General features: G+C 42.0%; 1 protein-coding gene across 2 annotated transcripts in view; it reads left to right on the forward strand.

The window, feature by feature from the left end:
* Positions 1-9206: 9206 nt before the first annotated feature.
* LOC115172297 (alpha-(1,6)-fucosyltransferase) overlaps positions 9207-18239 on the forward strand; it is a 120372-nt gene continuing 111339 nt past the window's right edge. Inside the window, exon 1 of one of the 2 annotated variants that reach the window (XM_029729610.1) lies at positions 9207-9372. The gene's annotated coding sequence lies outside the window, so the exon portion shown is untranslated. The remainder of the gene's footprint in view (positions 9373-18239) is intronic. The other variant, XM_029729611.1, reaches the window with a different exon arrangement.

The following is an 18239-nucleotide window of genomic DNA, read 5'->3' on the forward strand; positions in this document are numbered from 1 at the left end:
CTGAACTGCCCCGAGTGGCCAGACTGCCCTGAACTGCCCCGAGTGGCCAGACTGCCCTGAACTGCCCCGAGTGGCCAGACTGCCCAGACTGTCCCGAGTGGCCAGACTGTCCTGAGTGGCCAGACTGCCCAGACTGTCCCGAGTGGCCAGACTGTCCCGAGTGGCCAGACTGCCCAGACTGTCCCGAGTGGCCAGACTGTCCCGAGTGGCCAGACTGCCCAGACTGTCCCGAGTGGCCAGACTGTCCCGAGCGGCCAGACTGCCCAGACTGTCCCGAGCTGCCAGACTGTCCAGACTGTCCCGAGCTGCCAGACTGTCCCGAGCTGCCAGACTGTCCAGACTGTCCCGAGCTGCCAGACTGCCCAGACTGTCCCGAGCTGCCAGACTGCCCAGACTGTCCCGAGCTGCCAGACTGCCCAGACTGCCCCGAGCTGCCAGACTGCACCGAGCTGCCAGACTGCCCCGAGCGGCCAGACTGGCCAGACTGCCCCGAACTGCCAGAGTGGCCCGACTGCCTGGAACGGCCAGAACCGGAGCCACCTCCTGATATAGGTGGGTTGGGGAGGGGGGGTGTAGCACAGTGCCGTCGTTGACGGCAGCCACCCTCCCTTCCCTCCCTTTAGTAAGGGGGATTTTTTTTGTTGTTGTTGTTTGGGGTTGTTGTTTTTTTGTTTTCTGTTTTTAAGGTGCTTCCGGGGTTAGCACCTTTAAGGGGGGGGGGGTACTGTCACGTCCTGGCCAGTATAAGGGTTAATTAGTATTGTAGTTTGGTCAGGACGTGGCAGAGGGTATTTGTTTTATGTGGTTCTGGGTGTTGTATGAGTTAGGAGGGCATTTGATTTAGTATTCCGGGGTTTTGGGCACTGGGTGAGTTTCATGAATTCTATGTTGAGTCTAGTGTGTCTGTTTCTATGTTTGGATTCATTGGGGTTGGGACTCTCAATTGAAGGCAGGTGTTGTCTATTTGCCTTTGATTGAGAGTCCCATATATGTGGGTGTGTTTGTGTTTGTTTGTCTTTTGTGGGAGATTGTTCTGTGTTTCGCCTTGTGCCTTACCGGACTGTTTTTGTTGATCGTTCGTGTTTTGTTATTTTTGTACGTTCATTTTGTAGTTAATAAAAGTCAAGATGAGCCTGCACATACCTGCTGCGTTTTGGTCCTCCTTCACCGACGACAACCGTGACACCAATGATCCATTTTTCAGATTAAAGAATGTATTACCAATTCTTATAAACAAAGCTAACCCTCTTCTGCCCTATGCATAATTCCTAAATATACGCCTAAATAACATACCCAAAATAAAAAATGTTCCTGAACTATGTGGACTGCAGGCATAAATGTGGTACCTACAGAGAACAAGCATCTGTGAAACTGCAACTGTAGTGTCAAGACATTCTGTGGGCATTCCTGAGTAAGTTCAACAGGAGATAAACCATAGCAGAAAATACTCTGAAACAGTATTTTGCCCATCCCCGGGCAGGCTTGGGTAGAAAAGGTTAATGCATTTGTCCTTGTGTTTGTTCCCTTTAAACAAAACTCAGAGGTTACACTGCACCAAGAGCCCAGCGTAGAGCCTTCTTGTGAGAAAACAAATTTATAAATGTCTTTAAAGTTACATTTTCTAGCTAACTGGTTGTCAATTGAAAGGATGGCAAGGCTGTTCAACCTGTCTTGGCACATTGCAGATCTCAGATAGTTCTTTATAAGTTTCAGCTTACTGAAGGCACGTTCACCTCCAGCATTGTACAGAAGATTCGCAGTGCAATTCACACCTCTCCAAAAGTGCTCTGTAGCTGCATCTTGTGGATGGCATTTAGGAGTGCTACAGTAGAAAGACCATCTGAAAAAGTGGCACCATATATATAGTCTTTAGATGTCGCACTTCATTTTCAAATCCATCTGTGAGATCTTTGGAGTACTTGTTTCTCAATTTGTGACAAGATACACGAATTTGGTTTTCAGTCATTTTCCTAAATGTAAGTATTGGTGAAAACTCCTCGCATATAGCTGCAATCGTGTGGAACCGCATGTCCAAATGACTGTTTATACTATCCAGAGCCACATAAAACACTGTGTTGCGAAATCCAGTGTCTGACTTCTGTTCATTTGCTATGTCATCTTCAGTCTCATCGGGGAATTGTTTTCTTTTTTTCTGGTGGCTCCTCTGTTCACTGTGAAACTGAGTACTTACACCCATTTCATTTGCCACCATGTAGGCTTTTTTTCACCTTTATTTAACTAGGCAAGTCAGTTAAGAACAAATTCTAGCTTCTGTCAGAAGAGCGTCCCATTAATTATGTAGAGCCTGTATTTCTTCCTGTAGTGCCTTAATGTGAGTTGCTTCAGTGTCCAGAGAAATATTTCCTGACTGAAGAATTCTCAATAGACTGCAAAACTTTTACCTAGAAAGTAAGCAGGAAGATTGCCTTGAAAGACATGAAGTAGCTTTTCAGACCTTTTGCCTCAGATTTGGCTTCGTTTTTCCGGCTGCAGGTAGCAAGAAGCATGTCTAGGGCCTTGATGATAGACGGTAAATGAGTTGCCACTGGTCGGACTGCAGCAATACACGCACTCCATCGCGCGTCTGAAAGGCGGTTAAGACAGCAGCCAGTCTTTTCCTTGAGAATGGCCCATTGCTCTGGGCTGGCTCTGAACAGATTGTAAAGACGATTCACACAGCCAAAAAAGATGGATACTTCTGGGCACGATTGAGCTGCAGGTACAGTACACCCACAGGATTAAGAGAATGGGAGGCACAAAGTGAGTATGTGGCCAGTGGATTCCTTTGCAGTATGTGTGCTTGAACTCCCTTCACTTTCCCTGACATATTTGCACCATTATCATAGCCTTGACCACGGCAATCTGCTATGTCAATACCCTTCCAATGCACTTAAAATAATTTCAGAAATGTCACTGCCTGTCTTTCTAACAAAGTCTTTAAATTATTTCCCATTCACCTGTTCCCTGAACTTTATTGTTGTGTACATATCTCACCAATAATACATTTAGCTCAGTATGGGAAATGTCTGGAGTTGCATCACATATAACCAAGTAATAGATTTCATCTTCTCTTTCGTAAAGTATTGTTTTCAAACCCTTTGACCACAAACTCCTATGAAGTCGTTTTGGCTCTCAGGGCTGAGGTAATGAGTCAGTCGTGCTCCTTTCTTTATGTCCCTGACTTCCTGTAAGTGCTCCCGTAATAGCGGGTTATAATTTGACAACAGTTCCAGTAAGCCTAGGTAATGCCCATTATGCACATCATCAAGATTAAGTGATTTACTCTGGAATGTCAGATTCCTAGATGCTAAATACAGTGTCATATCCAAAATCCTTTCTAGAACTACTCTGTTTTTATACATTTCTGACTGGATTTGTTTCTGCAGCTGACTGTCTATACCTGTAGCTGTTGTTACGGTATGCTGCAGTTTTTTCCATTTCCAGTAACAGTTCTTGTGAGACACACCATTCTCATGCTCTGGTAGTTTGTCATACATTCTCCGCCATTTCACTGATGATATCTTATAGCCATCTTTACTATTCAGAGAACTAGGTGATGGTTTACTTTGCTCGTGAGAAAAAAAGAACACATGGAATGCAATATAATGCCTTTACACTCTTACTATAAATAAACCAGTCTTTCTACACCTTTTCTCTTCCGTCTGCTGACTTACTGTACTGTACATAGTTGGGGAATGGCTTGCCTTCTGGGTTTGGGGGCATGATTTCATACAGTTCTGTACGCATGTTGGCTAGTCTGCGAACAATAGCTTCGCTTTCATGGTCTTGTACTATCTCTGGCCTCAGTGCTGGATCATTCAAAACCTCATCTTCCTCACTTCGAATCTGTCCATACTCTTCCTTTCCCCTATTACTTGCTTGTTCAATCTCGTCTGTCACTCCTTCACTGGCACTGCTGCTACTCTTTAACTCCTCTTCCTGCTCTCCTCTGCATCAGAGTCTGTCTGACAGCTTTCTGCTGAGATTCTGCCTACTTGGGGCTCTCTAGGCACTAGGAAGTGCGTAAACAAAGAGAATTTTTAGGTGTAATGTTCACTCCTACAAAGGTTACCATACTAAAAATCTACCACTGAAAGAAAAAACTTCTTAATAGAATACTTATCAAATAGAATACGTATTTAAGTGTGTCTAAAACATCATGTGCCTAACTTTACAATTTAAAAATGATCTAGTTATACTGCTGCTGCTACAAAACAACTGCCTCACCTCCAAGGTCCGCTGTTTCAACTTCATGTAGTAGGCACACGTTGGGATCTTTGTCTACTGCAGTAGTAGTAGTAGCATCTTCAGTATAGATAGGTAGGCTACATGTTAGGTTTTAATTTTAGTCTAGCTAGCTAACAAATATCCCGCAAATATTGGGGAATACATTTATAATAATATCGAAATAACAGCTAATTAGCTAGCTGGTAGTGGTAGCTCATCATCATCATGTTATTAAATACTGCTCTGACCGAGACGAGTGAGTCCACTGTAGGCAGTACCTGTAGCTAGCAAGGCTACTTAGTTCGGCAGGCCGTCTGGACTGACTTACCACTCAAATCCTTCTCCTAGTGAGTAATTTTTTCCCGGAATTTTGCTCTATCTGTCTCCATTTCCTTTCTTTCCTTTTCTGGAAAGCCACTTTTTTTCTGAGGGGGGCATAGTCGTTATCTCTCGTGAATGCTTGTGAATGCCACTTTTGTTTCTAAGGTGGGGAGGTACAAACGGGATGGTTGGGTAGAGATGCCTGATCTGATTATACGTTTTAATTTTCATCACAGATTTTTTTGTCTAACAGTTTAAAAATGATAGACAATCATTCATGTTTTCCCCCCCTTAACGACGCCCTTGGGTATTCATGAGTTCTATTGACTCTGGGGAAGTAGCTAGATAACGTAAAGTGCCTCTGCCAAAATCCTGAAGCACTGTATCCCTTTAACGTCGTTAACGTTAGCTAAATTCATTTGCTAGGCTCGTGCATCATTCTTTTATGACACTACCTAGCAAACATCAAATCAAATCAAATTGTATTTGTCACATGCATCGAATACAACAAACTAGTTCACCTTACAGTGAAATGCTTACTTACAAGCCCTTAACCAACAATGCAGTTTTAATAAAATCCCCCAAAAAGTAAGAGATAAGAATAACAAATAATTTAAGAGCAGCAGTAAATAACAATAGCAGGACTTTATACAGGGGGTACCGGTACAGAGTCAGCGTGTCAATGTGCGGGGAGCACCTGTGTCGAGGTAAATGAGGTAATTATGTACATGTAGGTAGAGTTATTAAAGTGGCTTTGCATAGATAATAACAGAGAGTAGCAGCAGTGTGTGTGTGTGTGTGTGGGGGGGGGGGGCAATGCAAATAGTCTGGGTAGACATTAGCTGTTCAGGGGTCTTATGGCTTGGGTGTATAAGCTATTTAGAAGCCTCTTGGACCTAGACTTGGTGCTCCGGTACCGCTTGCCGTGTGGTAGCAGAGAGAACATTTTTATGGCCTTCCTCTGACACTGCCTGTAGTGCCTTGCGGTCAGAGGCCGAGCAGTTACCATACCAGGCAGTGATGCAACCCGTCAGGATGCTCTCGATGGTGCAGCTGTAAAACCTTTTGAGGATCTCAGGACCCATGCCAAATCTTTTCATTCTCCTGAGGGGGATTAGGTTTTGTCGTGCCCTCTTCACGACTGTCTTGGTGTGCTTGGACCATGTTAGTTTGTTGGTGATGTGGACACCAAGGAACTTGAAGCTCTCAACCTGCTCCACTACAGCCCCGTCGATGAGAATGGGGGAGTGCTCGGTCCTCCTTTTCCTGTAGTCCACAATCATCTTCTTTGTCTTGATCACGTTGAGAGAGAGGTTGTTGTCCTTGCACCACACGGTCAGGTCTCTGACCTCCTCCCTATAGGCTGTCTCATCGTTGTCGGTGATCAGGCCTACCACTGTTGTGTCATCAGCAAACATAATGATGGTGTTGGAGTCGTGCCTGGCCATGCAGTCATGAGTGAACAGTAAGTACAGGAGGGGACTGAGCACGCACCCCTGAGGGTCCCCCGTGTTGACAATCAGCGTGGCGGATGTGTTGTTACCTACCCTTACCACCTGGGGGCGGCACGTCAGGAAGTCCAGGATCCAGTTGCAGACGGAGGTGTTTAGTCCCAGGGTCCTAAGCTTAGTGATGAGCTTTGAGGGCACTATGGTGTTGAACGCTGAGCTGTAGTCAATGAATAGCATTCTCACATAGGTGTTCCTTTTGTCCAGGTGGGAAAGGGCAGTGTGGAGTGCAATAGAGATTGCGTAATCTGTGGATCTGTTGGTGCGGTATGCAAATTGGAGTGGGTCTAGGGTTTCTGGAATAATGGTGTTGATGTGAGCCATGACCAGTCTTTCAAAGCATTTCATGGCTACAGACGTGAGTGCTACGAGTCGGTAGTCATTTAGGCAGGTTACCTTAGTGTTCTTGGGCACACGGACTATGGTGGTCTGCTTGAAACACGTTGGTTTTACAGACTCAGTCAGGGAGAGGTTGAAAATGTCAGTGAAGACACTTGCCAGTTGGTTAGCGCATGCTCGGAGTACACGTCCTGGTAATCCGTTTGGCCCAGCGGCCTTGTGAATGTTGACCTGTTTAAAGATCTTACTCACATCGGCTGTGGAAAGCGAGATCACACAGTCATCTGGAACAGCTGATGCTCTCATGCATGTTTTAGTGTTATTTGCTTCGAAGCAGGCATAGAAGTTATTTAGCTCGTCTGGTAGGATCGTGTCACTGGGCAGCTCTCGGCTGTGCTTCCCTTTGTAGTCTGTAATAGTTTGCAAGCCCTGCCACATCCGACGAGCATCGGAGCCGGTGTAGTACGATTCGATCTTAGTCCTGTATTGATGCTTTGCCTGTTTGATGGTTCGACAGAGGATAAAGCAGGATTTCTTATAAGCTTCCGGATTAGAGTCCCACTCCTTCAAAGCGGCAGCTCTATCCTTTAGCTCAGTGTGAATGTTGCCTGTAATCCATGGCTTCTGGTTGGGGTATGTATGTACAGTCACTGTGGGGACGACATCCTCAATGCACTTATTGATAAAGCCAGTGACTGATGTGGTGTACTCCTCAATGCCATTGGAAGAATCCCGGAACATATTCCAGTCTGTGCTAGCAAAACAGTCCTGTAGTTTCGCATCTGTTTCACCTGACCACTTTTTTTATAGACCGAGTAACTTGTACTTCCTGCTTTAATTTTTGTTTGTAAGCAGGAATCAGGAGTTATGGTCATTTACCAAATGGAGGGCGAGGGAGAGCTTTGTAGGCGTCTCTGTGTGTGAAGTAAAGGTAGTCTAGAATTTTGTAATCATGTAATCAATACTGTACAACGTTAACTTTGATTGGGTGAAAATAAAATGCTTGCTACATAATCTTTCTAGATAGCCTAGGTAGTTTGCTATTGTTAAACGACATCCCCAGAACTTTTGATTTGATTTTTTACCAGCCAAACAACTCACCATGTTGCCCTGTCTGGTTGCTATGAAACACAAGTTTCTTTACGCATGTGCAAGAGCACGAGCAATCTTCGTTCCCACGCCCACTTCTCAAAAATACATTGGTATTCATTCTGTAGTAGTAGGACTTAAATCCATATCACGTGTAACAATTTGGAATCTATTGGAATCTATTTGGATGGTTTGTTCACAAAGCTGTAAAGAAGCAGTGTCATTGTCTTTTCAGTTTTCTTTCATTTTGATCATGAACATTTCAGTTTTGAACATGAACATGCATTGTTGTCAATACATTGGACCTGCACCTAAAAATATTACATAAATACAAAGGAGATATTTAACCCAGTATTATGACAATTTTGCTTGAAAAAACGAACTCTCTTTTGAAACCTTGCTCTTCTGAACAAGACTGTACTACAACGTTATCACCACTGGGTGGAACTAGCACATCATCGTTGGTTTATGAAAACGACCTCCATTACTGCCAGTTATGTCTGCCACATTTTCTTTATTACCAAAGAGTAATAGGCCAATAGATTATTTGGATTGCGTGTTCCATGCAGATGTAGACCTGTCAAATAATCTGAGTTTATTTAGCAAAAACGGCAATGCTGGCCAGTAGAGTACTTTTAATGTACAGTATGTAATTGACCAGGGTATATGGCTGTGGTTCAGGAACCATATTCCAAAATAATCTCAGAGTAGCAGTGCTGATCTAGGATCAGGTCCTCCCTGTTATTTTATTCATAATGGTTTAAAAGGCAAAACGTACCCTAGATCAGCACTCCTACTCTGAGATGCTTCACGAATACGGGCATAGTGTGCTGCTGCTAGGAAATTTCAGCTAAGGTAAGGTATTAGGAAAATGAGTATGTACAACTAATTTGTATATCATAAAGGATATTATACACGGACTATAACAGAATGGTTGTTTGGACAGTGTCAGTTTAGTGTCAGGAAAACAACGGTTAGGCAATAGAGCTTTAGTTTCCTGGAAATTATGCCAAACAGATACCCCGAGCAAGGCACATAACACGAATTGCTCTGGATAAGAGCGTCTGCTAAATGACTAAAATGTCATTATAAACCGAGTGGTTTTAGCCATGATTGTCCGAAAGCCATGGTATATCAGACCGTATACCATGGGATTGACAAAAATACATTTTTTACTGATCTAATTACGTTTACAATAGCAATAAGGCACCTCTGGGTTTTGTGGTATATGCCCAAAATGCCACAGCTAAGGGCTGTATCCAGCCACCCCGTGTTGTGTCGTGCTTAAGAACAGCCCTTAACCGTGGTATATTGGCCATATACCACACCTCCATCTTTATTGCTTAAATATACCCACCTGCTCTTTCTAAGCCTGGGATATCATTAACTTTTAAAGCGCCTGAAAAATGCCAGATTGAGTAATCAGTTTAATCATTTTATTTTTAAAAATGTCCCCATTGAATTATGTGATTACACACTTTCTTCTGATTTTTCAGGGCCTCACAAATAGATATCACGAAGACACCTGTTTACTAAACCCACTTTTGGACACCAAATTGAATATCCACTTCTATTCAGGTAAGACCAAATACCCCATATAAAAAAGGAGTAGAAGACAATTTCGTTCAATAGGTTCACATTTGGAAAATAACAACGCATCAGAAGACTGTGTGCAGCTCGAACCGCTCATTGAAGTGACTCAAGCATGCGCAATGCAGCTCTGTGTCAATTCAAGTAGCCCCAGTAGAAGCCAAGCAGAGCGGAGTGACTACTCCAGTCTCCCTTCCCAGTTCCTGTTTCCGCCTTCAGTCAGCTTAACAACTCAAAGCATCATCGTCAGGCAGAAAATAGACCTCGAAGAAATCCAAGCTTTGTAAGATAAAGCCCGGTAAGACATTTTCCCTTACTGTGTGTGCAGAAAACGAATAGGAATGTGTGTCTGCGCCGACTCCTTTATCCCTCCATCCCTGGCCTGTTGCTATTTGCCTGCTTCGACCGCAGCTGAGAGGTAACAAAATAGCGGGCAGGGATTCACGAACGAGGCTCCGTTAGAATTCCTATCGTCTTTTTCAAATTCAAATGCGTTTGTGCATAGGAATTTGTCGGAGTTTCGTTCCTTAATTTTTGCTACTATGTGCATAACGGTTATGTTAAAATTGTATAAAGTATGACAGCGACAATTCAGACGCCAGGCAGGGACAATAAACTGCGATTTGTCTCCCATATTACCTCTAAATGAATGCTGTATTGAAAGAAAGCGCTCACATTTGTGAAGCTTTCTTATAGACCAACGAAATACTTAGCCTGTGTTTTCTGTGGCTATATCGACTGTTATTTTGTGAAGTCAGCTTGCATCGGTGGCTGCTCCCTTGTCCACCGTGCTGTGTCGAATCAAAACTGATCTTGAGCAGCCCCGCTATTTTTCAGACATTGGTTGAAACCGATAAAAAAGTAGCCTACCTCATTTTGGATATGCATTCTGTTGTTTTTGTGCAGATGATCCACCATAAACAAAATAGTTGAGTAATACGCATATAACACATACACACACACACACACACACACACGATGTGTACATTGTTTACATTTAGTTTTCGTCTCAACTCGGTAATCATGCTATGCAAATTGCGTTTTGCATGATTATGTGTTCTCTCATGTTTTTATTCCTTGATTACAGTTACCACATACCACAGTAGGCTTAGTATAAAATAAATACTGCTGATAGTTCATAGATAGGCCTATAGGTCTATTTGCTTGTGCACATCTTACATACTTCCCTTTTTGAACTCAATGAAAACCCTGTAGCCAGTTATGGCCAACATTGGCTCACAGCTGGTTGATCTGAAATGGGATGTCTTGAGATGTAAACATGCAACTAGGGACTGGAGCCCAGTCAACCTGCCTGGTCCATCTGTGGGATAATAGCCCTAGAATGACCCATGAATCCTGATACATTACTGTGTGAATAGTATAATGTAGTAGCAGCAGGACTATTATGGTAGTATTAGGCCTTTTAATGCTACAATTTTGACCGTTTCGCGTTATTGATGTGCTACGACTATGAAGATATGATAGCATTTCACAGCTTCATTTGTCTTAGAGAATTGAGATGGTATTCAGCTAATTCAAATGACCTGCTTTGCCAAGCGCACAGTAATTATGAGCTATGTAATGTGAATGTCTCGTCCTGTCCTCTGTTTGGGGTGATCGCACAACGTGGAATTATATTAACAAGGCCTTTGTATGCACAATTGGCCAATTCATGAATCTTGAATTCCAATTTCCATGTTACAATTCTCTCTGCCACGTTACAGACATAATTCATTAAGTAAAACCACAGCGATGACATGGCTACCACCACATTCTGATTTAAGGTTTCACAATGAGTTATTTTTTCAATAAATCATCTTACATATTCAAGGGAAGGTGAGAGGACGGGATGGTTGAGAGACCATCACCTTATTTTCATTGTTCCAAGTATGTGTGGTGGACATTATGGACACTATAGTAATCGCTATAAGCATATCATAGGACTACTATAGGCCTACCACATAAACAGTTTAATTTATTCCTGTAGGCAAGAGAAGACTGATGAAGACTCTTCATGCTAGACTTCTGATCATGTTTCACATGTATTACAGATGTACGATCTTACTTTGAGCCAGTTTCCTACAGCAGAAAAATAATCCTACAGCAGCAGGACATTTTAATGGACATTTTTGTAGGGGTTGATACATTTTTGTTTAGGGCGAGTCAATTATGAAATTCCAAAGTGGAAATGACAAACTATAAAAGCCTTTTTAAAACTCAAAACCACTGCAAGAAAATTCTCAGTAACAAAACAGTGATCAACTTAAGATCCTACACACTGCTAACCCTAACCTTAAATTAAGACTAAAAAGCACATTTTTGTTTTCCTACATTTTTTTATTATATAGGCCATTTTGACATTGCAGCTGGCCCATCTAGCAGAAACCGCTCAGTTCTGCCTCCAGGGCAAGACTCATGACAATAAGCGTCAACCTGCAATTAGGCCAGGAGAGCTGTATAACTAACAGTAACAATTCATTTGATGTGAGTGCTCTGCTGCTATCTAACACTTGCAGGAATTTAATCTCATGCTTTGTTGAAGTAGCCACTGCCCCATTGTGTTCATACTAGAAAAGCTTTTATGTTGTTGAGATTTAGGATCACTTCCTTTCAAAACTCTACACTTGAACAGGTCCTCCAAATGATAAACATGTAAAGGGATAGGCTATATGATAGATATATACAGTTGAAGTCAGAAGTTTACATACACTTAGGTTGGAGTCATTAAAACTCGATTTTCAACCACTCCACAAATGTCTTGTAACAAACTATAGTTTTGGCAAGTCGGTTAGGACATCTACTTTGTGCATGACACAAGTCATTTTTCCAATAATTGTTTACAGACAGATTACTTCACTTATAATTCACTGTATCACAATTCCAGTGGGTCAGAAGTTTACATACACTAAGTTGACTGTGCCTTTAAACAGCTTGGAAAATTCCAGAAAATGATGTCATGGCTTTAGAAGCTTCTGATAGGCTAATTGACATCATTTGAGTCAATTGGAGGTGTACCTGTTGATGTATTTCAAGGCCTACCTTCAAACTCAGTGCCTCTTTGCTTGACATCATGGGAAAATCAAAATAAATCAGCCAAGACCTCCACAACTTTGCCAAGACCTACACAAAATTGTAGACCTCCACAACTCTGGTTCATCCTTGGGAAAAGTGCAAATCAATCCCAGAACAAGAGCAAAGGACCTTGTGAAGATGCTGGAGGAAACAGGTACAAACGTATCTATATCCACAGTAAAACAAGTCTTATGTCGACATAACCTGAAAGACCGCTCAGCAAGGAAGAAGCCACTGCCGGTTTGCAACTGCACATGGGGACAAAGATCGTACTTTTTGGAGAAATGTCATCTGGTCTCATGAAACAACAATAGAACTGTTTTGCCATGATGTTTGGAGGAAAAAGGGGGATGCTTGCAAGCCAAAGAACACCATCCCAACTGTGAAGCCCTGGGGTGGCAGCATCATGTTGTGGGGGTGCTTTGCTGCAGGAGGGACTGGTGCACTTCACAAAATAAATGGCATCATGAGGTAGGAAAATTACGTGGATATATTGAAGCAACATCTCAAGACATCAGTCAGGAAGTTAAAGCTTGGTCGCAAATGGATCTTCTAAATGGACAATGACCCCAAAGTTGTGGCAAAATGACTTAAGGACAACAAAGTCAAGGTATTGGAGTGGCCGTCACAAAGCCCCTGACCTCAATCCTACAGAAATTGTGTTGGCAGAACTGAAAAAGTGTGTGAGCAAGGAGGCCAACAAACCTGAATCAGTAACACCAGCTCTGTCAGGAGGAATGGGCCAAAATTCACCCCACTTATTGTGGGAAGCTTGTGGAAGGCTACCTGAAACGTTTGACCCAAGTTAAACATTTTAAAGGCAATGCTACCAAATACTAATTGAGAGTATGTGACCTTCTGACCCACTGGGAATGTGATGAAAGAAATAAAAGCTGAAATAAATAATTCTCTCTACTATTATTCTGACATTTCACATTCTTAAAATAAAGTGGTGATCCTAACTGACCTAAGACAGGGAATTTTTACTAGGATTAAATGTCAGGAATGGTGAAAAACTGAGTTTAAATGTATTTGGCTAAGGTGTATCTAAACTTCCGACTTCAACTGTAATATGATGCCATTATTCGTTTTAACAATGTAGAGTCCATAGAGACACTGCAGTACCTGTCACTCCACCACACCTCCTCAGCAGTCAGCACAAAAACATCAGTCATCTAGAGTGTCAACAGGCGTACCTGGCAACAACCAGAAACACCACCACACAGAATAACATACTCTACAAGTATGTTAATGATAGCTTTGTCTGTTGTTTACATCAACCTGGGCTTGGGTTGATTGAAGCCTTGGTTTCCGGAAATGTTTATGCGATCACCTGTGTTCCCCAACAGTGTTAGTTGTTATTAGATGTGTGCCGAATAGTCGGACAAAACGAGTATCGTAAAGGATATGGGCAACGATTATAATCCGAGTATTTTTGGTAATTATCGGTGAAAAAAAAAAATATATATATATATATATATATATACATTTTCGAATGCCAGCCAGCATCTTTCTAATGCCAGTCAGTCAAGTGAGGTGCTACGGGGTGTAAATAAGTCAACTGGCTAGTTTGCTTGTCTGTAAATACCAGTGCGGGCTGTGCGTTGATACTGCTGCTCTGATTAGATAGAGTGAAGCTGTATTTCTCTGTCCACTCACTTCATCATTTAACCCGTCACTTTCACTTCTCTTTTTCGGTCTGGTCATTCAGACTGATGCTGCCTGCTGTTAGCCTGCTGCTATGCTAAATAAAATGGAAAGGACGTTTGCTATCAAGCTATCAATGTGCGTAATATCTAACAAACGGGGCGAGGGTATGGAAAAAAATAAAGAAAAATCTATGCGCATTCTGACTGATAGCAAACTTGCCTGCCGCTGCAAGTTGAGGAGACACAGGCCAGACAGACACACCCCTCCATGGCTCATAATCTGCAGCTTGTTTGGTCTATAAACGTGCAGGGAGATAGATATTTTGCCATTATCTACTTGGGCATATTAAAACATTTCCTTTTTTTCCGATCACGACTATCATCCGAACTGACTCAACTGTCAATTTGCAGATACGATTAGGGAAACTAGTATGGCCATGTCGGCACACTCCTAGTTGTCATGTTCCAGATATGATCACACTTTAACCACCTGTGTGAGGTCTATGATCTGTATGAAGTGTTTGTGACTTATAGCTGCAGTGACTTACAGCCGCAGGCTGAAACTTTGACAATGAATGGTCTCCTTTATATCCCCTTGTTGTTTGTTTCCTATAGTATTTAGATCTGGGCCTAGGGTGTATGCATTCTGGCACTGTTCACTGTGTTATCTAACAAGTCTGTCTTATAGCCTGGCCTACATTTCATTTAGATAAGATAGCAGAGGTCCAAGAGGCCATTGTTGCCTTGTTGCCAAGTTCGCGACACTCATGTTACTTATTACTTGGAAGCTCAGCAAGCCTTGTTTGTGAGTGCATGTGTGAATTTAGTTGTAACAATAGACCAGCAAATACATTTTTATTTTCCATATCCTTGTTCTGTTCTATTCTGAAAAGTTGAAAACATCATGTTTGTTGTAGGAACGAGCTCTGCTGTCTCTGGGGTAGGGTAGCTGAAATGTAACACATCTCATTTGGGTTAGCTGTAAAAGTCTGCAAACCTGTCAGTGTTTGTTTGTCAAACATTACCATGGAGACTTGTGTTATCTATCCTCTACAACATTAGGGATGAGGCAGAAATCTATACAGTTACATTTTGCTATATTACCTTTGATGATATATCGTATTGTTCTGACAATATCGCAATATTATTTTTCCGCTAGTTTGCTGTACTTGCAACAAAACTCCAGTATTATTCCTTCATAGCTTGTTCAACCTCTTCTTTATAAATAGGGAGCCAATTTGTTTTCAGCACTTATTTCCGTGACTGATCAAAACATGTTTTCTCACGACTCCCTCTTGTCCCTCTGCAGCAGACATATGGTGAGAAATATGTTTGGAACATTGAATCGCAATAAAATTCTCGAGTTGCAGTACATATAGAATTGTGAGAACTGCAATACATATTGTATCGGCACCTAAGTATCGGTATAATATCGTATCATATGGTCCCTGGTAATTCCCAGCCCCATACAACATGTGGCTTTCCCTAGTCTGTAGCCTACCAGTGTGGCCTTGGCGTGCACTGTGCACATCTCCATTGTCTCAAAGACCCTTATATCACCACAGTCACCCAGATGGCTTCAGCACAGAAGAACCACACACAGAGATGGATGCACACACACACACACACACACACACACACACACACACACACACACACACACACACACACACACAAATAAGGCCTAGTTCTCATCTGTGGCACCCCTTTGTTCCAGTATCTTACTATTCCCACTGAACATAGTAGAGCAGGATTGTAAGACCTCTATTGGAGGGCTGTGTTATAAGTATGTTGTCATGTATTCTCACTGGTAGAGGCTCCTGTGCTATCTAAACTTTGCTGACTAAGAGTCCATATATTTTATGACTGGATGGAGGGATGGTGTGCGGGCTTGGCTATGTTAGTCATTGAATGGACAGAGGTAAAACATTAACTTGTGACCGTGGTATGAGTCTAAAGGGTATTCTGCTATAGCTGGGGTATTGCTGCTGAGACTTATCCTTCAAGGTGTTCCACACAGGGTTAGCGGGAATAGAATAGAGGACATCTACAGTACCTGAGCCTCAGTGGAGTGTTGCCAGGTGAAATGAACCTGTGACGACTACTGTAACGGAGAAGCCTCTATATTCTCTCATATTACATGGCAAACGTAAGCTGATCAACCATAACGGAATATGTTGCGAAAGGAAGTATTGGTAATTACTTCTGATAGCATTGGAAATCTTTGAGATCGTCAATTGACAGTTCAATGAGGTGGTTTTGATTGACAACGCTTCAGAGAGCCTTAACTATACAACCCCCCTTACACACACTCCGTTAGGCTCTTTATCCTTCTCTCTTTATTTCTCTCTCTCTTCTCTCTCTCCCTCCCTCTCCATCCCCCTCTCTCTTTATTTTTCTCTTTCATGCCCCTCTCTCTCCCCTCTTATCTATCTGCCTCCACATCCTCCTTTCCAATGTTCCAATGTTGTCGATATCCAGTGACAGCTCTCAGTGGGTTTCCATGGCGACGACGGCAAAAAGGCAGGAATAAAGAAGTGCTGATTAGTTTTAATGATAGTGTCGCTTTTCCTTTCTTTCTGTTTGACTAGAGAAAATCTCTCTAACAGGTGATTTTGTATGAAGTGTAAGAGGAAGAGGGGTTGGTGCGTGTGTGTGTGTGATGGATGATAAACTGAGAAGTGACAGCGAGGGAGGGGCTAATCACACAGGCTGGATCTCTGGCAGAGACCCTATTTGTAGCGCACAACACTACACATGATGAACGCTCTCTCTCTCAACTTCAATTCTATTCAATTTGCGTTATTGGCCTGACGTAACAATGTACATATTGCCAAAGTGTACTTTGGAGTAGAGGTCGACCGATTATGATTTTTCAGCGCCGATACCGATTATTGGAGAACCCAAAAAAAAGCCGGAACCGATCAATCGGCCAATTTTTATTTTTATTTTAATTACTTTTTTTAATGTTTTAATTAATTAATTAATGTATTTTTTATTATTATAATTTTTTTAATTTGTAATAATGACAATTACAACAATACTGAATGAACACTTATTTTAACTTAATATAATACATCAATAAAATCAATTTAGCCTCAAATAAATAATGAAACATGTTCAATTTGGTTTAAATAATGCAAAAACAAAGTGTTGGAGAAGAAAGTAAAAGTGCAATATGTGCCATGTAAAAAGGCTAACATTTAAGTTCCTTGCTCAGAACATGAGAACATATGAAAGCTGGTGGTTCCTTTTAACATGAGTCTTCAATATTCCCAGGTAAGAAGTTTTAGGTTGTAGTTATTATAGGAATTATAGGACAATTTTTCTCTATATGATTTGTATTTCATATACCTTTGACTATTGGATGTTCTTATAGGCACTTTAGGATTGCCAGTGTAACAGTATAGCTTCCGTCCCTCTCCTCGCTCCTACCTGGGCTTGAACCAGGAACACATCAACAACAGCCACCCTCGAAGCAGCGTTACCCATGCAGAGCAAGGGGAACAACTACTCCAAGTCTCAGAGCGAGTGACGTTTGAAACGCTATTAGCGTGCACCCTGCTAACTAGCTAGCCATTTCACATCGGTTACACCAGCCTAATCTCGGGAGTTGATAGGCTTGAAGTCATAAACAGCACAGTGCTTGAAGCATTGCGAAGAGCTCCTGGCAAACGCACGAAAGTGCTGTTTGAATGAATGCTTACGAGCGTGCTGGTGCCTACCATCGCTCAGTCAGACTGCTCTATCAAATCATAGACTTAATTATAACATAATAACACGCAGAAATACGAGCCTTTGGTCATTTAAAATGGTCGAATCCGGAAACTATCATTTCGAAAACAAAACGTTTATTCTTTCAGTGAAATACGGAACCGTTCCATATTTTATCTAACGGATGGCATCTCTAAGTCTAAATATTGCTGTTACGTTGTACAACCTTCAATGTTATGTCATAATTAATTACGGTCTTTGTTAGGAATAAATGGACTTCACACAGTTCGCAATGAGCCAGGCGGCCAAAACTGCTGCATATACCCTGACTGCTTGCAGGGAACGCAAGAGAAGTGACACAATTTCCCTAGTAATAAGAAATTCATGTTAGCAGGCAATATTAACTAAATATGCAGGTTTAAAAATATATACTTGTGTATTGATTTTAAAGAAAGGCATTGATGTTTATGGTTAGGTACATTGGTGCAACGACAGTGCTTTTTTTCGCAAATGCGCTTGTTATATCATCCCCCGTTTGTCGAAGTAGGCTGTGATTCAATGAGAAATCAACAGGCACCGCATCGATTATGCAACGCAGGCCATGCTAGATAAACTAGTAATATCATCAACCATGTGTAGTTAACTAGTGATTATGTTAAGATTGGTCATTTTTTATAAGTCTAATGCTAGCTAGCAACTTACCTTTGCTTCTTGCTGCCCTCGCATAACA

Source organism: Salmo trutta, chromosome 33, assembly GCF_901001165.1.
Source record: "Salmo trutta chromosome 33, fSalTru1.1, whole genome shotgun sequence".
In the NCBI taxonomy this organism is placed as follows: Eukaryota; Metazoa; Chordata; class Actinopteri; order Salmoniformes; family Salmonidae; genus Salmo; species Salmo trutta.